Genomic DNA, 23,866 nt, shown 5'->3' with positions numbered 1-23,866 from the left:
TTTTTTTTTTCCTTGCTTCTCCTACCATTAGCATCCTGTAGCAAACCAAAACACGAATAGTTTGTTTGGATTTCATTTTTCTGAACTTTTTTAAAAAAATTATTATAGCAATTTAATTAAAAAGGTAATTGAAAATGTGTCCACGAAAAATATAACAATTTTTCTTTGAAAACTTGCAAACCAAACACACCCGAAAATTCCATTGAAAACTATAGAAACATTTCCCCAACTGCTCTGCCAGGCAAAACTAACGATGGAAGCAGACAAGACATTGCTTCGCCAAATTTCGGCTAAAAGGAAAGCTAGGCATAGTTTCGGGACAGATGCAAGATACAATTACCGTGGCTGGTTGAGATACGGATCTGCATTCGAGTTTCCGGTGGCCCCCCCATATCCTGAAAGGTTCCCAGAAACATTTGCGACCATCCTAGTCAACCAGGAGGCACTTCGTGTTAATGTGCTGGAATTTGCCTCAGTGTTTTCCTCAAACATGCTCCTTTGCTCTTCCGCTAGGAGTCTCTCAAGTCGTCTTTTTACCATATAGGCCCTGATAGCTTCAACGCCTTCATCTACAATCTCCTTTGGAGGCTCTACAAGAGGATTCTGCTCTACATATAGCTTCGTCTGATTGTCAAGCCGTCCAAATGTATCAGGCAGTTCATGATTTGATTGTTGCTAAGATCAAGCTCTTTGACATTGGATGGATCATCAATAGTCTGAGGAAGTTCCTTCAGGTCACTGAAATTACTGCTGAGATTGAGAATCTCAACGTTTGTCAGTCTCCCAATTGACGGAGTTAGGCTATGGAGCTCATTAGAGTGTGCATCCAGAAAGCGCAAGGACTTCATTTCACCAATGGAACTTGGGAAATGATGGAGTTTGTTAAGTGGAACAGAAAGACTTCTTAGATTCGCTAACTCATATCCAATGTTATTTGGCAAGTAAGATAGTTTGTTAAAGCCTGCATTCAGTTCTGCCAGTGACCTGCAAACAGGATAAAAATCAGTAATTAAATTCTCAGACAAGTTGGGTTGACTAGATTGTTTACGGAGCTCAATTACCAGCAATGACAAATGCTATCAGGCAATGCGGTAAGCTTGTTTCCAGAGACATCAAAGATTTTCAACTTGAACAGCAAGCCAATTGAATCTGGAAGAGCCTCCAAAGTCCAAAAGGTTCGAAGACAGATCAAGCTCCTCTAGACTTTCTAATCCAGCAATAGAATCAGGAATTGCCTGTTTCCACAACGCAAGAATACCATATGAGAAGCCAAATGCTTTTCATCAACAAAGACTAAACTGATCAAACTAATAAATTCTGAACAACACAACAATAAAACATTAATATTCCAGAACAAATTGGACCAGATTGTCAACCTTAGCATCCATTTTTAACAGAAACTCCTTGGCATCAGGGAAAGGAAAAAAAAACGTGAGCCTGAAATGAAGGGAACCAAGAACAGAGATATTAAAATCCTGACCATGTTGCCAGAGTAGCCATGCTGAAAACAGTCGAACAAGACCACCAAATCAACTGTATCAATGAGAATCTCAGTACACTTTTTACGAGAGTGAATATGTGTTGCATATGAATGTATTTTGCAATTGACCATGATTTGAAAACAGTGAGTTTATGAGAAACAAAAAAAGGTTATATTTTCTAAACCATGAAACAGAAGGAGATAGTTGAATAGGGATTCAGGACAAACTTAATCATAAGGGAGAAAGGGAAATTAACGAGCTTAAAGAGAAAACTCAAATGAAACTTTAGCCAGCTTCATTACAAATCATTGATGCCAAAAGTACGATCATTATACAATTGATTCTACTTCTTGCTCACCATTCTCTTTATCTGGTCTACACTTTTGCTTATAGTGCATTTTATACTTTTGTTGCCATATAAATGAGGTGACAAGGGACTGCAAACAAAGGCGAGAAGAGAAACAAAGAATCTATGTCTCCTAATTTATAACAGACAGCAGATCGATATAAAAGTGGGTCACCTGAGGTCTATAATCAATTATCGAGGGTCTATCACATATCAGAAACCAGAAAATTATGGGAACACTTTCAGCAAATAAAAGAGAGTTAGGGTCTGTTGGACCACAAACTTCAATGACTAAAGACAAATCAAAATGGTCAACGCAGAATGAGAACGAAACTTCAACAGTGAGAGACCCATGCCATCCCTTGACTGATAGGAAATTCATAAACATTTGATACAGATCAGAAAAGCCGTTAGACCACCCATCAGTGAAATAAAGAACTTGAAATCAGCATATTCAAAGCCTGACAAAATCCTGTACTAAAAAGAAAGGTGACTCTTGTAATTCTCATTCATTATCTAAGAAATCTTCCTAGTCTTCATTCATTAAAATAAAGGAAACAAAAACTTACATCTCTTAATAGGTCCAAACACACCTTATCCAAGCCAAAACTCTCAAAGTACTTCCATCAGTTTCCCAAACCAATACAGTGATACACAAGTTGAACATTATCCATAATACACATAATCAGCGGCCAATACAAGTTAAAACATGGATGCATAATCACATCAACCAACATTCGGGATTACAAGAAGTCCCCAAAAACAATTAGCCAAAGCATTTTTGTCACTTCAACTTCTCTTGATTCAACGGAAACCACAATTGTTGACTTTTGGAACAACTTCTTGTCTTGTATTCACATGATGGACAGGACCTTCTTTTGTCTTGTAAATAGAAAAGTAAAAGAAATGTAAAAGCGAACCTCTTACTCTCTTGACTGTTATTAGTGTAGTAGAAGAAGTAGAACAACTTTCTCTCATGCTTTCTTTCTAGTTTCTAGGTTAGGCTTATTCTTCATCTCTTGAAGAGCTTTGTGAAGAATTCTTGGTGTAATCTTAACATTTGGATGGCAATGAAGATGATGAAACTTGAAGATTTTGTGTCTTAATTTGAATAAGCATTTCCTTCATCCCTACTTTCTTTATTGTTGGAATCTGGTTTGGTTACATTAAAGACTTGAGCTTTATTATTCTATCTATTATGTCTAGCTAAATCTGTTTTATTCTAGGGATAGATGAAGTTGTGCTTAACTATGGTTAAATGTGGCTGATTGTTTCTATATATTGTATTTGCTAGTTCACCTGTTTTTGCTTTAACACTTGTGAATGCTTGATCATCATTTGCAAGTTATGATAGTTGTTAATTTATGAAAGTAGTTGACAATGTTGGAAAAAAAATAGGTCAAACTTAAGTAGTAGACACACGAAATTAGTGATACATTTAAGTGAATGTTCTTGACATTTCTTGTGTTTGATTTGGTCTTCACTTAAAATTGCACCACGAAAGTTGAGAGATAAAAATGTTGGCTATATTTGATTCATTGGCAAAAGCGAGTTCCGATTGCTGAGTGAAATATATCCTTAGCAATACAAGAATATTAGTGATAATTAGCTAGTTCATCCATAGTTAATACATTTCATGGACTCTATAACCTAGGACATTTGCATTTACTTGAACTAATTCAAATTTATTAATTTGATTTTGTATTTTACATTATTATCATTTGAGTTATTCAAGCATTCTTGAGAGTTTAGATAATAGATAGAGTTAAACCCTTATTAGTTGGTAGTGATTCTCATAGGAACAGTCCTAATTTCTCAATATTACAAGCACCAACTTGTATGCTTGCAGTGAACGAAGTTTAGATATAAAATTTAGAGGTAGGTTAGAACCCCATCAATTACCTAGGAAATATAAGCCAGAAAGGCAAGAGTTTTAGGCGTTGTTCTAGTTTGTTTTAAGTTTTGCAAAATCTGATTATAAAAAGTGATTATAAAGAATAATCAAAATGAACAATAGCTCTCATTAGGTGATTATAGATTTTGGGCTTGTTCTTGATTGATTATATTAACCGATTATAGATTCTGATTTTGGATAATCAACTTTTGTAATGTTCTTGTTTGCTTTTGTGTTCAGATTATAAATTTTTAATAATAAAAAAGCTATTTACATCAACTATCTGCCTATTAAATAAACATTTTTAGTAGTCAATTACTGTTGGGTTGTCAAACTAGCAAAAATAAAATTCCTACTCTAAAAATATATAATTTGAATATAGCGGTGAGTAGAGCCGTATCTATAGGAATTGGGTGATTTATTTTCTTAGAAAAACAATAAGTAAAACGGGGGACTGGTAGGAAATTAATCTAACTAATCAAATTAAATAAAGACAAAAATACAAAATTATATAAAGACAAATTAATAAAAGACATCACTAATCAAAGGTCTAATCTCCATTTTGGTTCACTTTACTCATCATCGATGCAAAGGTAAAATTTATTTATTTATAAATAAATTGGTTATGGTTGTCAACAAGCTCTGACAATCTATCTTTCCTTATTGTTTCGATAATCACAACAAATTCTGTGATTATTTCCCTTACTAATTAAGCAACCCTAAACAAACTTTTAGAATTCAACCTATTGACAACATTAATAATTAAAAGAAGCTGCCAATTCCAACCAATAAACACACAAGTTCGGTTCATTTAAACTAGATTATTTATTCCCGTGATATATATTCAAAATTTGCTATTACAATCAAATTGCATCACTCGCCACAAAAACTTAAACTATGAAACAATTATTGATTTGGTATTTTAGATGGCAATAAATTATTCTAATAAATAAATAGTGGCCAGTTATTTAATCGTATAAAACAATCATGTTACTAACAAACAGAAAATATATAAATATTTATAAATAAATGAAACAAACAAATCAAATTAGATTTCACAATATTTGTCGAACCAAAGATTTGATTATCCTCTAACTAGAACAAGAAACTAACTACTCCTCATGGTAGATTCATAGCCAAAGAAAAGCTAGAGTTTATTGTTAAGTGAAAGTGATGAAAAGGAAGTCCCGTCAAGCACAACTAATGTGACTAATATATGATAGTACCTACGGTTTCCTTCTTTTAAAAAGGATAAGAATCCTTTTACTAATATGATTCTAATAAATATTAAAACTAATAAAAAGGGAAACTAAATATATCATCTCTAAACTAATAGTATCCAACTTCAAAAGGGAAATAAAATCTCTTCCTAGTTGATCAGTAGAAAAAAATGAAGCAGGGCCCCCTTTAACTCTAGCAACATCCAGACTTTTTAGCAAATTAAAATGTGGTCGTGCGTTATAGAAGAATGTCTTCTGGTAATTCAACCTTTAATGCACTTTTTCTTTCAAAAGTCCTATAAACATTGTCAACCACCAAATATGAGTAGAATTTAATATTTAACACCACATTTTACCATAATTAAAAGGAAATATGTATAAATAAAATGGACAATTAACTCCCTAACAATTACATCAATCACAGCAAAGTTTCTAATGAAATTCTCAAGATACCCGAATTTTTAGTCAAATGGCATTAGTAACAATAGTTTCAGTCATTGGCGCAATTTCTTTAACCACGCCTATTATATTTTTGTATTAAAAACCCATTTCCACGTCAAGTTCAAAAATCAAACTATGTTTTTCCAAGAAAATAAAAAATAAAAAATTATAATTTCAAATCCACCTCTAAGCATTATTTTTTAACAAAGGCACCTATTCTGAAATCATGAGTAAAAGTCAAATAAAGAAGCTTATCTCGAAACAAGAATAAAAGTTTAATATGATGTTCTAAATAAAAGATCATATAGTCTAGCCAAACATATTGCACACCAAATTATATATTTGAATAAAATATCATTGCAGGAAAAAGTGGAATGGAAAAGTGTGGTAGCGACTCAAAATAAGCCAAAACTAGAAAAAAAAAAAAAAAAGGAGTAAGCAAGGGTCTTTCCTCAAATACTTTTTAAAAATTTTTTTTTTTCCTATTCTCAGTAGTTAGAAATCGATTGTTTCCTCTTAATTTGGTTTCATTTTTTCTTTGACCAAATTAAGGGATAATCCAATAAATAGTTAGTTATTCAAGCATTAAATTGCATTCTTGTGAAAATATAAGGTTATTTTTTGTAATTTGAACGATTGTCATGGAAGGAAAATGTAGGTTCAGTAGATGGTAATTTTATAACTTAGAGTAGTTGGCCACCAAAAGAATTTTAGATCTCTACCTACATTCCAAATATCCAAGTTTTCTTGAAAATTTCACCAATAAGTATGTAGACACTTGTTTGCACCGGTGGTGATTTAGTCTCTTCCGAATTTTCCTTTGACCTCTTTAAATTCCCTCCTCCCCTAATATAGAGAGTAGGAGTAGATGTAAAAAAAGAAAGAAAGATGGTAGTGTTCCCCCCTTGCCCGGTATAGAGTAGGAATCCATCACTTCTAGAGGCTATAGATCATGTATAGCTCTCATAGTATGGTTAGTTGAGGTAGTGAATGTACAGCTCTTACAGACATCTGGTATAGCGAGCCGATTGTTTCTGCTAGGAAGTATTCCTTCCTCTATTCAATAAAAATAGTTACTTTCTACCTAAAAAAAAAAGCATAAACTAGACGATAACTTTTAGCATAGACTTGGAGAACGAAAACTTCAATTTTATTCCTTTTTACAACTTAAGTGAGACTTCTTTTTTTTTTTTTTTTTTTTCTACTTTGGTAGGAATGAAATCAGTGTGGCTGGCCGTACATGGATAAATCTCAACATGGAAAGTTGATGAATATTATTATCACTGGACATTAAATTTTGAAAAGACTAGTGCGATATGCTCTTGAATTAAAAGCAGGACTTGGGTGTCATTTCTGAACTTCACATTTCTTTTTAGAGTAGCCTCTCGTAGCATAGAAAAGGTACAACATTGCTTTCCTTTCTGATTGACCACGTATCTAATTCAGTTCTCTTTATTTCTTTCCCTTACGTTTTCTTTTCTGCTAAAGGTTGATGTACTAACTGATGTAAACTTAACTTGCATTTTAGTGGCCATTCTTCTGTAAAACAAAGATAGGGATATGCTTTAGGATAGAAAGCTATACAGAGATCTTCAGGGGTGAACTGGTGTTTCATTTATTTAATTGTTTTTCAAAAAAGAAGAGAAAAAAGTTCAAAATGAAAACTTATAATTTTGTTAGTGATTCAAATAAGATGCAATTCATTTCAAGTTCAATTTTGTTTTCTAATGTATCGATCACCTATTCAACTAATAAACAAACTAGCGAAACAAATTGCCCGGTTTTTGCCTTGATCTTTCAAATTTATAATTCTGCGATCTCTTAGCCCGATAACTCAAAATGGAAAATAAACATCAACTTGATCTCAAAGATGCAGCAATTACGACGCCATTATTAAAATAATCTCGTGGATAAGAAGCTTAATTGACGTGCCATCTTCCCAAGTATAACTCCAACTATTGATATACAACAATCTTTGGTAGTTCCTTTCCATATTACCAAAGAATCAAACAAAATATTCATGTCTTTTTACAACCCATCCTTCCTGGAACTATACTGTGGTCAAGCATGAAGTCTTTGTACTCCCTGTCTCTCTCTCTCCAAATAACACTTGAAAGCTAAGGACAAGACAACTACTCCTATAAATAAGTCACATACATAGCTACAGTAAAGCTAATGCCAAATTGCCAATTAACTGTGTAAAATTCTGTGACAAACTGCATAGTCATTGCTTATGATTATCATATACAACTAACATACCTAAGATTCATTACTTATGAATTATGAACGTGCTCATGTATATTGTGGTTTGCTTGCTCATTTGTGTTTCATGTTAGATTGTTGTTCTGGGGTACCGACATTTTGTATTTGTGTGTGATGCCAACCTTGTGGCAATCTTATCTTCTTTGAGATTTTATTGCGGATGCTGAAGTGTTCATTTATGTCAAATTGAATATGTGTAGTGTTTATTCAATAACAATGAAACACCATTTCTTTTGTTAGTTATCACCTTGACTAATTTTAATCATTTGAAGAAGTGAAAGCCACACAAGAACGGAGAAGAAACAGGCCGTTGAGAGCAAGGAAGACATGCAATCCTCAGACAGAAGCTTGGCAGATATGCAATCTGACATGCTTTTGGAGATGTTTGCTTCCTTCACCATGATAGAAATTATTATGAGCATTTCTGCTGTTTGCAAATGCTGGAAATCGCTTTCTTCTGAGCTAACAATGTGGAAAACCTTAGGTTTGACCATGTTCAGAGACTATTTTAGATCCCAACACTTGGAAAGAGCTAATGAACGTGGTTTACTATTCTTCAAGGCTGCTCTAAATCTTGGTGGCCACAAAACGGAAAAACTTAAGTTTGATATTTCACCCGATATGAAAGATGGGCTGTTGGTCTATGCTGCTGAAAGGTACTTTATTTGTGAATCATTTCTTGTGCATTGCTAGGATCTAGGCCCTATTCTTACCTGTATAACATTTTTTTTTTGCAACTGACTAAAAGTTTTGTATTTGAATACGTGCATTTGTTTCAAACTTTTTATGAAATGGAATGTTGTTTGTCAAAGTAACTATGGTCACTTCTCATAATTGACCAAAAGTACACGATACACTTTGAATTTAATTTTATCTTAAAACAAGAAAAAGAGGAAATTTGTAATTCCTTATGTAAGTTAAAAACAAATTACAACCCTTATATTAAGTTTTTAGGGTAAGAAATCTATAATCTAATGGTAAATAACTGATAAATTGATAATTTAGAAACTCTTTTTCAAGTTTAACTTTCGTATATACTAACACAGCATTTCTATGTAGGTGCCCGTGCCCCCATCTGAAACACCTTTTTCTTCCATCTTTACTGTTATTAACAGACCAAGGAGTAAGGACCATCGACAGCTTTTGAATTGTGGGGAAGTACTCTTGAAACTCTCATTATTTCACTCTATACTCGTCAGCATTCTGCCAGCATATTTCAAATCATTGGCCAAAACTGCAAGATTTTGACAGTGCTCAGGCTTCGTGTATGCGATCTTGATAATCAAAATTTCTTCCACCATAACCAATTGCTTACCAGGGTTAAAGGTCTTCGTTCTTCGATGTGATGCTATAGAAAAGGACGCCCTGAAGAATTTACTAGACGGTTTGGCAAACCTTGACGAACTCTACATCTCCATCAGTGCCACTGCACTAGCAACAGACCCTTTTGGATTATCCGAAATTCTGGCACCCTTCCAAGATGAATCAATTGTCCAGAAAGCTTCCATGCTTCGAGTTTTTCATTTTTGCCTAGGAGCTTGTGCAAAAGTTCTAGGTTAAATTGTCCTTGCCTAGTTAATTGATGAATCATACTGCACAATGACTTAATCTAATAAGTGCAGTGTTGCAACCATGGAATGGCTTGCATCCTTGGAAACTCCTCATTATTTACGCTCTCTCATATTTGGTGTGCATCTTCCCCAACAATATATCTTTGGGTAACTTCATTGGTTTTACAAAGTGTTTCTGAGAATCTTTGCATGAAAACTTTAACATCATTACAAAATATTGTCTTATTACGTTATTTTTTCACGGCATATGGACTTAATATTCATAACTATAACATTGCGATATAACAAGAATGAGCCCTCTGTCCCATCAATAACATACTAGTTCACTTTTTGGTGTCCAGAATTTTTTGCATGCATGACATTTGAAGTACTCTAATACTTAGCTTTCATATTCAAGGACCCTCTGACATGATTAGACAAAATTTGCACATTTAACTTATTTGTTGTATAAGTAAGTTTTTATCAACCTCAGATATATAACCATCTCAATTTATAATTCCTTCTGAAAATGATTGGTCCAGCCCCAATGGGCCCAATCAATAGGAAAAGATAGAGCATGGCAAACAATTTCGTCGTGGCCCTGAAGCAATTGCAGCAAGAGGCGCAGCTTTCCGGTAATAATGTTTCTCAGCCAAGTTTCAGCTTTAACAAGTGCTTTGGTTGACTTTCACCAACAAATGCCCAACGCCCTTTCCCTAATGCCATTTGGCCATAGCCTAAAGCTCATGCATTCAACAACTTAATATTACATAGCATAATCTAAAGAAAAAAAGCAGTGGAATCTATCAAATTGTAGCTATGGCTTTAAGTAGCCCATTGCTAATCTATTCGACTTCTGCGGCAATACATGGCATTAGACCATAACCCAAAGCTCATAAAGATCAAAATGCAGTATTAAATACCACAATCCACAAAGATAATCTCAAATAGCCATAATTACTCATTTAAATGTACTTGTCCACATTTTCCGTGGCGATTTACTACAAGTTGATATTAACCTACCTGAATAATTTGAGTTTCATTCAATTTAAGTCAAATTCCTTTGTGGGTTTCTTTGGGAATGTGTTGATCATTGCAGAGGAATAATCCATTGAAAAATATGGCAGATTGCAAGGCAATTTTTTTTGCCAATCTATGCAATTGTGGTTATAGGAGCATCCCTGTATTGTCTTTTCATTTTCTCTGATGTTTATAGGAGCTGCTCTTCCTCCTCCTCTTTTTCCCTCTTGTCCAGTAGTCCAGGCCAAAGCCAGGCATCCAATTCATCTCATAGGACTAATAGTGGGAATCCTTCACTGGCTCCCATTTCCAGGATGGAAAACAAATTAGTCAAACCTATCTGGGCGGTCCCTCCGGCTGGCTCTCAGAAGATGCCTCCTCGTAAGGCCTTCAAATTGAGCAAGAAGTTGGTTCAACAAAGAGTAAAGGATAACATTATAATAGTTACCTTTGGTAACTATGCTTTCATGGATTTCATCTTAAACTGGGTAAAGCACTTGACAGAATTGAGTATCGAAAATCTTCTTGTTGGTGCCATGGACACAAAACTGCTGGAGGCTCTTTATTGGAAAGGAGTACCAGTTTTTGATATGGGTAGACAAATGAGCACAATAGATGTTGGCTGGGGCTCACCAGACTTTCAGAAGATGCAAAGGGAGAAAGCTATTTTGATAGATGCTTTCCTCCCTTTTGGTTTTGAGCTGTTGTTGTGTGATTCAGATACGGTTTGGTTGAAGAATCACCTACCATATCTAGCACGTTTCCCTGATGCAGACATATTGACATCCACAGACCAACTTATACCAACAGTCGTGGATGACAGTTTGGACTTCTGTGAGCAAATTCAATTTGCATATAATGTAGGTTTATTTCATTGGCGGCCATCAAATTCCTCAAAAAAATTTGCAAAAGAATGGATAAAACTGCTTCTAGCGGATGAAAGGTTATGGGATCAACAGTGTTTCAATGACATTATTCGCCGGCAACTGGGCCCATCTGTTGATCAAGATAGTAAACTTACTTATGCTTATGATGGAGAGCTGAAGTTGGGTTGTCTCCCAGTAAGCATTTTTGGTGGTGGGCATACTTTTTTCGTCCAAAAGATGTATCAACATCTTGGACTCGACCCTTATGCAGCGCATGCAACATTCCAGACTAGTACTGAAGCAAAGCGTCACAGATTCCGAGAAGCAAATCTTTTGTTCGATCCACCAAGTTACTATGATGTCCCTGGAGGGTTCTTGACGTTTAAACCTTCTATACCCAAGAATTTGTTACTAGATGGAGAGCATAATATTCAATCACACTTTTCGCTTGTTAATTACCAAATAAAACAAATTAGAACTGCATTTGCTGTTGCTTCATTGCTTAATCGTACATTGGTAATGCCTCGCTTATGGTGCCGGATGGATAGTGTTTTTTTTGCACATCCTAGAGATTTGACAGGCAGTATTATGAGACAACCTTTTATCTGTCCTTTGGATTATGTATTTCAGGTTAACATCATGGTGAAAGAATTGCCAGAAAACAAATTCGGACCCTCGATCAGATTTAGGGAGCATTCTTTGTTTGACAATCCATCCATGCCCCAGAAGGTGAAAGATTCATGGCTTGATGTAGATCTTTGTCAAGAGGGGTCACAAGGCTGTCAAGTTTCATCAAACACTACAAGAAGTCAAACAGGAGTCCTCAAATTTCCCAAAAATAGCTCTGAACAAACATACACGGCCGTATTCTCATCATTCAAAACTGTCAAAGTCATTCAGTTTTCATCAATGCGAGATGCCTTCGCAGGTTTCGCTGACAAGCTCAAGGAAGAAAAGTTCAGGAACCGCACGAAGGCATATATGGGTAGATGGTGTTGCGTGGAAGATCACGATCCACCCCACATATACTATGACATCTACTGGGACGAAAAGCCTGATTGGAAACCTGAACCACCTCAGACCCCTGAAGATGACCATCCACCTTCTTAAGGCTCTCACTCTTGTCTGTGATGATGCTGCTCAATGTGTATAATGCTAGAGACGTCTTAATAGCTAAAGTCAAATAATGTTGCTACTTGTTAATTTTGCCCTTGGATCAAGTACTTTTAGCATTCTTTCCATAATTGGTAACAGATATTCATATTGTCTAGGCCAGCACCTGGCTTGGTTAAGCTCCACAGACCAAAAAAAAACTTTTTGGTAAATTACACCCATTACCATGTGATCCATATAACATTTTAACATCTAAATAATGCCCATGTGATTCTATATAAAGTAAAAATTTAATAGAAAGTGGCATTCTTGACGTCCTTATCGCAAAGGCTAGTGTTACTTCTTGAGTACTAAGATAGGCGCGAATTAGTTTGCATAAAACTATGGAAGAGTTATACAGATATATGCAAGACAATAAAAGGATAAAGTAGATATTATAATTTCAGCACATGCATTTCTAGTGTTTCATATCCATTTTTTATCCATTTTACTTTAGATGAAATCACAATATGCAGGCTCTTGCAACTTGGATCAATATCTTGAAAGATAGCCATGGGATCTAGACAACAATAGAGAATACAGGGCTTGTTCTATACATGACTAGGATTTTCTAGGATTACTTAATAATTGGCCCATGTTCATTTAGGTAACATTTAGAAGCAACCAAATTCGCTTTTCTGGCATATATTCGTGAACTTTTTTATTGTACCACATGCTAGAAAATTTCTATATATCTTCATCATCTATGGTCAAATGAAATACTGAATCCAATTTTCATTTAATAAAGTATGAAATAAGATATCCTTTTTAAAAAAAAAAAATCTCTAATAGGGGAAGTTGGATTTAAGAAGTGGGGAAGGGGAATAAGATTTAACTTTCAAATATTTATTCTCAGTGACATGTCAAATACAAGTTCCTTATTTTCCAATCTATTGATATTATCTTTCCATCTTCCTGATTTCCGTGGTAAAATCTACCGCTCTGGGATCCTATGGTCACGACTCTTTCTATCATAGATCTATATATTAGAATACTGTCCATCATCATTTCATTTCAATTTAAGACACCGAAATTGGAATACTTTTCATCTTATTTCGTCAATTTTTGATAAGAACTTACAAGTCAAGTTTATCCAAATGTGTTAGGGATAGCTTAAGAGAGCAGAATGACTTCTCGTCTTTGTGTGTAGTATGAAGAAGTGATTTTTGGTTGGTAGCTGAACCGACCTAAATCAGCCCTCTATGAGGTAGTAGGATAGGTCCGAAGTGAACTTTCTGAGCTGAGGTGAGTGGCGGGGCTTCTCCCCTGGGATCACTCCGACGATCAAGTTAGTATGAGAACGAGAAATAGAGTGTAGTATAGGCAAATGAACAGTATGCTTACTTGTTGGAGGTATGCGAGGGGTATTTATAGGTGAGGAGGGAATGTTAGGACGGAGGACTCATGCTAGTGGGACCCGCATCCTGGCATTACGGCTCTGTTTCCTGTCAGGAGATCTGACTCTGACACTGTAGCCGCCTGAGTATGATGACGGAGAGTATTGCGTAGGTGCCATTAAGTGCCTCCAGTGCTTTTCAGATAAAGCACTGGTCCTGGGTGATGTCAGAAGGCTTGACATCATCAGCGTGCAGCTGAGGTGGGGGTACCGAGGTCACCTACACGGTAGGCTAGGGATCCGGCCGAACTCAGGGGTTATGCTCAAGACACGGATGAGCTCTGATGAGGAACGAGGTGGGTTCACCTCGGACATGCGGGATGACGGCCGACGTGAGCACCCTCAATAAGCCCCCCAAGCCTCGGGAGCTCCGAGCCAGGGAAGTACCGAGGTTTTTTTGTGCCGAAGTCGTAAAGAGTCGGGATCCCGTAACTGCTCCGGAAGATGCGGGGACGTGACACGTGAGCGAGTCAGTTGATAGGACGTGGTCATTGGTAACCGACGCGTCGTGAAGTAGTGGGACGTTTCGTGCAGAGGGTGTCAGTCGAAAGGACGGGGCATTAATGAGGAGAGAGGGTGGCACGGCGTTTTGAATTCGAACGTGGTCGTCTTTTCGTATTCTTGCCGCCTCTTCGAATTCTGGCCATCCCCTATAAATAGGGGGTCCTTTTCACCGCATGGCCCCTCACTTTATCTCTCAGCCCTCAACTCGAAAACTTCTTGAGTGTTGCCAAGATGAGTCTAACCATCCGAGATCCCAGCCGAAGCCGTCCACTTCGTCAGATTCCATAGTCAACAGTAAGTATTTTTCTTTTCATCTCTTCATTCACACATGGCCAAAACGGCTAAAACCCATAAAGAAATCGTGATACCGAGCTATCAGACCGAGGTGAGGCCGGATCCTGAGGAAGAAGCGACGACGTCCAGCTCGGAGGGGTCGACACCGAGTTCTGGGGAAGGATCAACCGAGGTGAGAGCCGGAGAGACAGCCTCGGAGTTGGAGTCGTCCGAGATGAGCGAAGGTGATTCCGAGGTGGACTATAACGAGGAGCTCGGCGTCGAGATACCACACGACGAGGATGTACTGGAGCCCGTCGCTCCTAGGGGTGCAGCCAACATCGATTTCGGCAAGATGCCGAAGTTTAGAAGTCGCATAGGAAGAGATAGGGCCGAGAAGGTGATAAACAAGTATCCATTCCGGCCGGGGTACGAAATCCTACCGCCCGAGGTGGATGACTCAGCCGAGAAGCCCCCCTTTGGCATGGTGGCCGTCTATGTTCAGTAGCTGGAGGCCGGGCTGAGGATGCCCACGTCGAGGTTTTTCAGGGACTTGCTTCGTCATTTCTTCGTGAGGGTTACCCAGCTCACACCGAACGCGGTCCGCATCATCGTGGGGTTCGAGATGCTGTGCCGACATCAGGAGGTGACTCCCACTGTCGACCTCTTCCGCCGATGCTATACCCTCAAGGCGCACGGGACGGATAAGGGATGGTTTTATGTTTGCAATCGGAACAATGCCATCCCAAAGTTGGTGATTGGTGCCCCCAGCTCGATCAAGAATTGGAAGCGCGACTACTTCTTCGTATCCGGAGTGGACTTCCCTAGAGGTTTTTGGTGGAGGCCAATCAAGGCGAAGGCCGATTCCTCTGCGGGAGATGCCGAAGAGGAGTCCTTCCAGAAGTTGATTAAGTCTGGACTTCGGCTGTTCAGCCATGACTACCCCGAAGTCGTGCTCGTTGATGGGGGAATAAGTCGAGCCGTGATCAATACTACCAAGACTCCCTTCTTTTCCACTAAACTTGAGAAATCTCGTAATTTTCTTTCATGGCTTTTCTTTTGACTTCGGCTGTGACAAATAATAATATTTGTTTCTTGTGCAGTGACTAAACTGTCTGACATCGTCGTATCAAACTCATCCGAAGTGGCCAAGAGGCAGAAGAGGAAGAGCACCGACGAGACATCGGCACTTCCGCCGAAGAAGAAGAAATCACAAGAACAGGCTGCTAAAACCTCGGCGGCTAAAAGCACTCCCACCAAGGTTGGGCAGAGCAGCTCGGCCACCGCGGCTACTGGGTCCACCTCGTCTGTGCCAGAGGGAGTGCCCCTCGGAGCCGTTACAGCACTCCCACCTCCTCATGGCCGGGGTAAGCAGTTGAAACCCCCGGCCAATGCAGTCTCGGGGACCTCACTATGGAATCGTTTCCATAACCCCCCGGTGTTTCTCGGGGAAGAGAAGACGCACCCCGGCGGGCATTGGTGTCCGAACTGAAAAATTTCAGTCAACGACAGGTGCCAGCATCCTCGAGTTGCCCAAGAGCTAGTAATGCACTCCCCCTTGCCAAGGGACTTGGAGTTCATGAAGAAGCTGTCCCCGGCTGAGATGGTCCAGAGCCTCATGGTGTCCACAGCTTCCACCTCGGCCTTTGTGGTCGAGATGACACATCGGTACTGTGCTCTGGTAGAGGAGCAGGACACCGGCAAGTTGCAGAATCAAATGTCTAAGTTGGAGAAACAACTGGCAGTGTCCGAGTCTGAGAAGGCCGAGCTCGAAAGACGGCTTAAGGAGGCCGAGGCGAAGGATGAGGAGGCCGTGGCTACTATCAACAGCCTCAGATCGGCCCTTGAAGAAGAGCAGAAGAGAGGGGACGAGGTGAAGAAGTCCCATGAGCAAGCCCTCAACAGTGCTGGGGCCTCGGCGGTAGACGCATTTCGGAGGTCTGAGACCTTCACCAAGGATCTCGGCCAACTGCTCACGCCGAGCTTCATGTTCGGCTTCACGTCGGGTGTGGACGCGGCCGCAGCCCACCTCACCTCGGAAGCCTTGGAGTCGTTGAGAGATAGTGCCCATTACAATGAGGACTCCAAGGAGCTATGCGATCGGATGGCTGAAGGCATCCAGGCAGGAAGGAACTTGGCCGAAGTCCAGGTCGAGTTCAACAAGTGGCTGTCCGAACTCGACGAAGTGTTCGAGGAGGGTGAAGAGGAAGAAGCTGGAGGAGAAGACGCTGAGGGAGACGAAGCCGGAGGGGACATCAGCAAAGAGAGCTTGGAGGTGACCTTCACCTCGGCGGAAAAGAGGCCGAAGAGAAGGCTACCCAGGAGGGAGCCAAGACCGGGGATGGAGCCGAGACGGGGGTCTAGGCTCGTAGGCTTTAAGGGGGTGGCCGAGGTGGAGAGTGCTTAGTAGCATTCGGACCTCGGTCTCGTATTTTTTGTAACGCTCTTTTCTGTTGAATGAAAATCTATTTCTTCTCTTCTCAGCATTTCAATTTCTTGCTTTGACTTCGTTCCTTGCTTGTCCCCCTTATTTTTTAATTGCGTAATAACGATGTTAGAAAATTACATAATAGCCGAAGTTATAACTTGATTAAAAATTCAAGTATGATACAATTTGAGGTTCTCGGCGTGCCAAGACCTCGGCACTAATGAGCCATCTCGGTAACTCAATTTACAATACCCCTTAAGGTCAGATTCCACAACTCGGTAAGGGCCTTCCCATTTCGGGCATAGTTTCCCTTGTGGTTCAGCTCGGCTGACTGAGTTTTTTCTCAGAACCAAGTTTCCAGGTTGGAATCTACGGTGTCTGACGCGGGCATTGTAATAGTGTGCCAGTGTATTCTTGTAGGAAGCTATCCGGGCTGAGGCGAGGTCCCTTCGCTCATCGACAAGGTCAAGATTCAGCTGTCTCTCTTCGTCGTTAACCTCGGTTACATAGGCTGCTAGCCGAGGACTGGGTGTAAGGATTTCGGCAGGGATGACAGCCTCGGCTCCGCATGTCAACGAGAAGGGGGTCTCTTGCGTGGCTGACCTCGGCGTAGTCCGATAAGACCACAGGACACTGGGGAGTTCTTCGACCCAAGATGTTCCAGCTCGGTGTAGTCGGGTCTTGAGGCCATGCAAGAGAGTCCGGTTGAAGTTTTCTGCCTGGCCATTGGCCTGAGGGTGGCCTACCGAAGTGAAGTGTTGTTTGATGTCGAAATTCTTGCACCAAGTCTTGAATGGGTTCTCGGCAAACTGTCTCTCATTGTCCGAGATGATTGTCTGAGGTATGCCGAAGCGGCAGATAATGCATTTCCAAAAGAATTTTTGAATGGGCAGCCCTGAGATGGTCCGCAGAGGCTCGGCCTCGACCCATTTGGTGAAGTAGTCCACAGCAGTCACCAGGAAGGTATAGCTCCCGACCGCTTTAGGGAAAGGACCTATGATATCTGTCCCCCATTGCTCAAACGGCCAAGGTGAACTGATGGGGACCATGAAGTTTGAGGGCTGGTGATGCTCGGGTGCGTGGACTTGGCAGGAAGGACAGCCGAAAACGAGGTCCTGGGCGTCTTGCCTGACTGAGAGCCAGAAATATCCAAGAAGCAAAGCGTTCTTGGCTAGCATTCTGTGCCCGACGTGAGCTCCACACAAGCCTTCGTGGATCTCGTGGAGGACGTGGCGTCCTATCTCAGGAGTGACACACCTCAGCCATGGGCCGAGGTAGGAGCGTTTGTACAGCTCTCCATCGCGGAGAGCGTACCGAGCCGCCTTGCGTTGTATTTTCCTCGCCTCGGCTCGGTCTTCGGGAAGTGTTCCATGACCCAAGAAGAGGATGAACGGGGTCATCCACGTTTCCTCAGAGTGCACGGGGCAGGTCACCTTTTCCACGTATCCTGGTTCACTCAAGACCTCCACTAAGACTGTTTTGTTGAGGTCAGAGAATGATGTGGAAGCCAGCCGGGATAAGGCGTCGGCTCGCTTATTCTGGGACCGGGGTATTCTTTGGATTTCGAAAGACTCGAAGTACGCGGTGAGTTGGTGAACTTTGGAGAGGTACCGTTGCATGGTCTCATCCTTGGTCTCGTATTCACCAAGAACTTGGCGTACAACGAGTTGGGAGTCACTGCGGAAGTGGATTTGCTGGGCGCCGAGCTTGCGGGCCAGCTGGAGTCCAGCAATTAAGGCCTCGTACTCGGCTTCATTATTGGTGGCTGGGAAGCCAAAGCGGAGGGCGTAAGAGCACACTTCGCCCTGAGATCCTTCCAGTAGCAGTCCAACTCCGCTGCCATCCCCATTAGAGGACCCGTCTACGTACAGCGTCCACGAGGATGAGGTGGACACTTCGGCTACAGCGGAGGTGGACTCAGAACCTTCGGTAAAGGTGAGCTCGGCAAGAAAATCAGCTAGAGCTTGAGCTTTTATGGCGGTGCGTGGCTCATAGGACAGATCATACTCCCCCAATTCGACAGCCCACTTTGTGAGGCATCCGGAAGCCTCGGGACGCACCAATATCTGTCGAATAGGCTGGTCTGTCCTGACGGAGATGGGATGAGCTAGGAAATAGGGCTTCAGCCGCCGAGCTGCGTGGACAAGTCCCAATACCAGTTTTTCCACCTGAGTGTATCGAGTCTCCGGCCCGCGGAGAGCTCGACTGACGTAGTAGACTGGCACTTGGGTGTCCTCATCCCGGATGAGAACAGCACTGACAGCCTCGTCGGCTGCAGAGAGGTAGGGATAGAGCTTCTCCTCGGGCCGAGGTGAAGCGATAATTGGTAGGTGATGTAGGTACTGCTTTAACTTGTCGAATGCGGCCTGGCACTCTTCATTCCAGGTAAACTGATCAGCCTTTTTTAGCACCTTAAAGAAGGGCAGAGCTTTCTCGGCGGACTGGGACAAGAAGCGATTCAACGCGGCCAGGCGTCCATTCAGCCTTTGGACTTCTCGGACGTTCCGAGGTGGAGACATGTCCTGAATGGCCTTGACCTTGTCGGGGTTGGCCTCGATTCCCCGGTGGGAAACCAGATACCCCAAGAATTTTTTCGAGGTGACGCTGAAGACGCACTTCTTGGGATTCAGCTTCATCCTCGAGTCTCGCAGGACACTAAAGACCTCCCTCACGTCTGACAGAAAGGATGAAGTGGTGAGACTTTTGACGAGGATGTCATCCACATAGGCTTCCACATTGCGGCCGATCTGATCCTTGAAGAGTCGGTTGATTAGCCTTTGGTAGGTCGCCCCGGCGTTCTTTAGCCCAAAGGGCATGGTAGTGTAACAATATGTACCTCGGTCGGTGTAGAACGCCGTTTTCTCTTGGTCCTATTCACTCATTCCTATTTGATGATACCATTTGAAGGCATCTAGGAAGCAGAGGATTTCATACCCCATCGCCGAGTCGACGAGGGGGTCTATCCTCGGCAGAAGATAGCAATTTTTGGGGCAGGCCTTGTTGAGGTCGGTGAAATCTACACACATCCTCCATCCGCCGGTGTCCTTTTTGACCATGACTGGGTTGGACAGTCAGATGGGATATTGGATCTCGTGAATCATCTTGGCCGGCAAGAGCTTGTCGACCTCGTCCGATATGGCCTTGCTGCATTCGGGGCCGAAGTGCTTTCGTTTCTGCCGCACAGGTCGGGCCTGTGGGTTAACGTTGAGTTGGTGAGTCATGAGCTCAGGTGGCACTCCGACCACTTCATCGGCGGACCACGCGAAAATGTCTCGGTGGTCCTTGATCAGGGAAATCATTTCTTCTTTCAGGGGTGAGGGGAGTCCGGCCCCTACTTGGACCACTTGGTCAGGTTTGGATTCATGCAAGACCACTTGTTCCACCTCATCCCCCGGCTCAAGCCTGTTGGGCTCTCCTGCCTTCTTAGGGTCGATGCAGTCTATGGAGAGGACAGCCGGCCTCTTTTCTTCTGACCTCGGCGAGGGCCGATGTGCGACTGCTGCTTGAATGGTGGCGAGGTAGCACTCCCGGGCAGCGCCCACGTCGCTGCTCACCTCGGCCACCCCTGCGGGTGTTGGAAATTTGAAGCTCAGGTGGTAGGTGGAGTATACGGCTCTCAAGGCGTTGAGCGTGGGTCGGCCTATCAGCATGTTGTAAGGAGAGTCCGCTTTGACCACCGCAAAACTGGCTGGCACGGTTCGGCAGCGGGGATGGCGCCCGATAGTCACCATCAAGGACGTCATACCCTCCGGGTGGACGACGTGTCCCCCGAAACCGACGAGGGGAGTTCTGACCGGAGTGAGTTGCTCCCGGGTCAACTTCAAACTCTCGAAAGTTCGGTAGTACAGGACGTCTACCGAGCTTCCAGGATCAACATAGACTTTCTTGACTATATAATTATTTGTAAGGAGCTCGATCACGAGGGTCTCGTGATTACTGGAGGCGGCGGGTACAAGGTCGCCGAGACCGTAGGTGATCACTTCGGATAACCGGGAGCTCGGCTCGGCCACTTCCATGCCGGCCTGGCGGTATGTCCGTTTCCGCGAGTTCTGGCCATCTCCTCCCGTAGGGCCACCCGAGATGGTGTTGATCACCCCGGCAATATTCGGGCCGTAGCCTGGTGATCCGTCGCGCGGAGGCCTCCGATCGCCCTTTTGGTCGTCAGGACCTCGGCATTGAAGTTTGGTATCCCGCCTGTCTTCTCGGCGGGGTCCCCGGATCTCCCGGTGGGAGACGCTTCGGTTGAAGCCTCCATCTTTGCGGACAAATTGTTTCAAGTGTCCTTGTCGAATCAGGTTTTCTATTTCTCGCTTCAGATTGTTGCAATCTTCGATCTCGTGCCCAACATCTCGGTGGTAGGCACAATAGAGGTTGGAGTTCCTCCTATCCCTCTTCCCCGGAATCTCAGGAGGTGTTCGGCCGAGGTGGTTTTGCCTCATCACCGCCAAAACATGAGACCGGCTAGAATTGAGTGGGGTCAACTCGGCGTCCGAGGTGGACGACGTCCCTTTCACGATCCGATCTAAGACACTCCGGCGGTCTCGGAGTTGGGTTGAAGTGCCACTTGGACCTGGTTCACTTCGGCCGATATCTTTCCTCCGGGGATCTTGCCCCGTACGAGATACTTGGGCTTCTCGCTTCATGCGGTTTACATCCTCACTTCGGATTCCCTGGTCTACTCTTTCCCAAAGTTCCCGAAGTGTACGAGGGTAATCCCGATGGATTTCGGTGTTAAAGATCCCTGCCACTAACCCGTTGGTGAAAGCAGCAATAGTTACCTGCTCGTTCTGGTCGGGTATCTGCACATTCTTCTCGTTGAACCTCTGGGCATACGAGCGAAGTGACTCGCCCTGACCCTGTTGCAGGTTCAAAAGGTATGCTGAAGTCTTTGTTATTGGTCGAGACGACACAAAGCGGTGGATGAACCGGTCTATCAGCTCATCTAGGGAGGAAATGCTCCCCGATTCTAAACTCCAGAATCACTTTCGGGCAGTCACATGTAAGAAGATGGGGAAAGCCCGACAAATCACGGCGTCAGGGACGCAGTAGAGGCGGAAAGCGGAGATGAAGGCGCGGAGGTAATTTTCGGGGTCACCTCGGCCGTCATAAGTGTGCAAATTTGGAAGCTTGAAGTTCGGGGGCACCATCTCCCCATTAATGTCATCAGTGAAGGGCGGAGCCCTCATGTATTCAGAAGCTAGGCCCCCGGGGCACCGAGGTGGGTCCTCAGCACGTTTCCCTAGCAGTTCTCGGGAAAACGCCCGGGAGATGGAGGCAATTTTAGAGGTCGCCTTGGAGGAGGCACGCCTGGAGGTACTCCGAGAGAGACGCCCCTCATCAGAGTCCTCTCTTGAGGGCACTTCAGGAGACTTCATCGGCCTTCTCTTGGAAGATTCGGCCTTTACTTTCCCCTGCCTCTTGAGGTACCTTCCTAGCTCCTCAAAAATGTTAGGGTTGTCCGTCACGAACTCGGCCATCTTGGCGATGGCGTCCTCGTTGTTGGGCTGGGTCCTTTGGGACCCTTGTTCTTCAGGAATGCGGTCTTGCTGGGCTCCCGAGGTCTGCCCAGCCCCTGTTGAGGGAACTCTTCCGCTTCTAGAGCGCGTGGATCTCATTTTAGTAATAGTAATCTCGTTCCCACAGACGGCGCCAATTGAAGAAGTGATTTTTGGTTGGTAGCTGAGCCGACCTAAATCAGCCCTCTATGAGGTAGTAGGATAGGTCCGAAGTGAACCTTCTGAGCTGAGGTGAGTGGCGGGGCTTCTTCCATGGGATCACTCCGACGATCAAGTTAGTATGAGAACGAGAAATAGAGTGTAGTATAGGCAAATGAATAGTATGCTTACTTGTTGGAGGTATGCGAGGGGTATTTATAGGTGAAGAGGGAATGTTAGGACGGAGGACTCATGCTAGTGGGACCCGCATCCTGGCATTACGGCTCTGTTTCCTGTCAGGAGATCTGACTCTGACACTGTAGCCGCCTGAGTATGATGACGGAGAGTATTGCGTAGGTGCCATTAAGTGCCTCCAGTACTTTTCAGATAAACCACTGGTCCTGGGTGATGTCAGGAGGTTTGACATCATCAGCGTGCAGCTGAGGTGGGGGTGCCGAGGTCGCCTACACGGTAGGCTAGGGATCCGGCCGAACTCAGGGGTTATGCTCAAGACACGGATGAGCTCTGATGAGGGACGAGATGGGTTCACCTCGGACATGCGGGATGACGGCCGAGGTGAGCACCCTCATAGTACATAAGCATTTATATTCAAAGAAAGATACATCAAGCAAGCATTGAAGATAGAACTAATATATTTACCTGTAGATAATCTAGTCTAAAAGACTCGAAACTAAACTCATAATTGAGCATGCGCAGAAATTCTTGGATTTCTTGCAGTATGAGATTGTTCTTCCAAGATTTAGAGCAATCTTGAGTTTTTCAAATGCAATGCTACATTAATATAGAAATAAAACACAACTCAAAAAAAATCTTATTATTAAAATATATCAAAAACAACTCATAAATATATACAAAAAAATTAAAAAAAATTTATAACATTTTCCACATATCACCACCACTGCCACCCGCTACTGCCACCACCCTCTCCCTCCTCTTTTCTCCTCCCCTTCCCTCTTCATTCTCCTCCCTCTCTCTCTTCCTCCTCCCCTTCTCCCTCCCTCACCCACAACCACAATTGAGGTCAGATCGAGGCGGGGAGGAAGGGATAGGGAGTGGTGGGAAAGGGAAGGAGATGAGGAAAAAAGAGGGGAAGAAGGACAAAGAGGGAGGGGGAGGAGAAAGGAGGAGAAAGGAGGAGAGAGGGGTTGGTAATAGTGGTGGGTGAGAGTGTGGGTGGGGGTAGGGGTGTGGGTGGTCGTATTAAATGTTTTAAAAAATACTCTAAAAATATTTTAATTTTAAAAGGTACTCTAAAATATATTTCAAAAATATCACAAAAAATTTATAGTAAATATTTTTCATAAACACTAATACAGTAAAATATTTAAAAAATACCCCTCAAAAATAACTAATCCAAA

The 23,866-nt window shown here is 42.6% G+C and overlaps 2 pseudogenes; one reads left to right on the top strand and one right to left on the bottom strand.

Annotated features, from left to right (window-relative positions):
* Positions 1-336: 336 nt before the first annotated feature.
* LOC113738949 (uncharacterized) lies at positions 337-1,388 on the bottom strand (annotated as a pseudogene).
* Positions 1,389-7,971: 6,583 nt separating this feature from the next.
* On the top strand, positions 7,972-12,190 carry LOC113738948 (arabinosyltransferase XEG113-like; annotated as a pseudogene).
* Positions 12,191-23,866: the final 11,676 nt, after the last annotated feature.

Source organism: Coffea arabica, chromosome 4c (genome assembly GCF_036785885.1).
Source record: "Coffea arabica cultivar ET-39 chromosome 4c, Coffea Arabica ET-39 HiFi, whole genome shotgun sequence".
NCBI lineage: Eukaryota > Viridiplantae > Streptophyta > Magnoliopsida > Gentianales > Rubiaceae > Coffea > Coffea arabica.
This window is presented reverse-complemented; position numbering and strand designations above follow the sequence as displayed.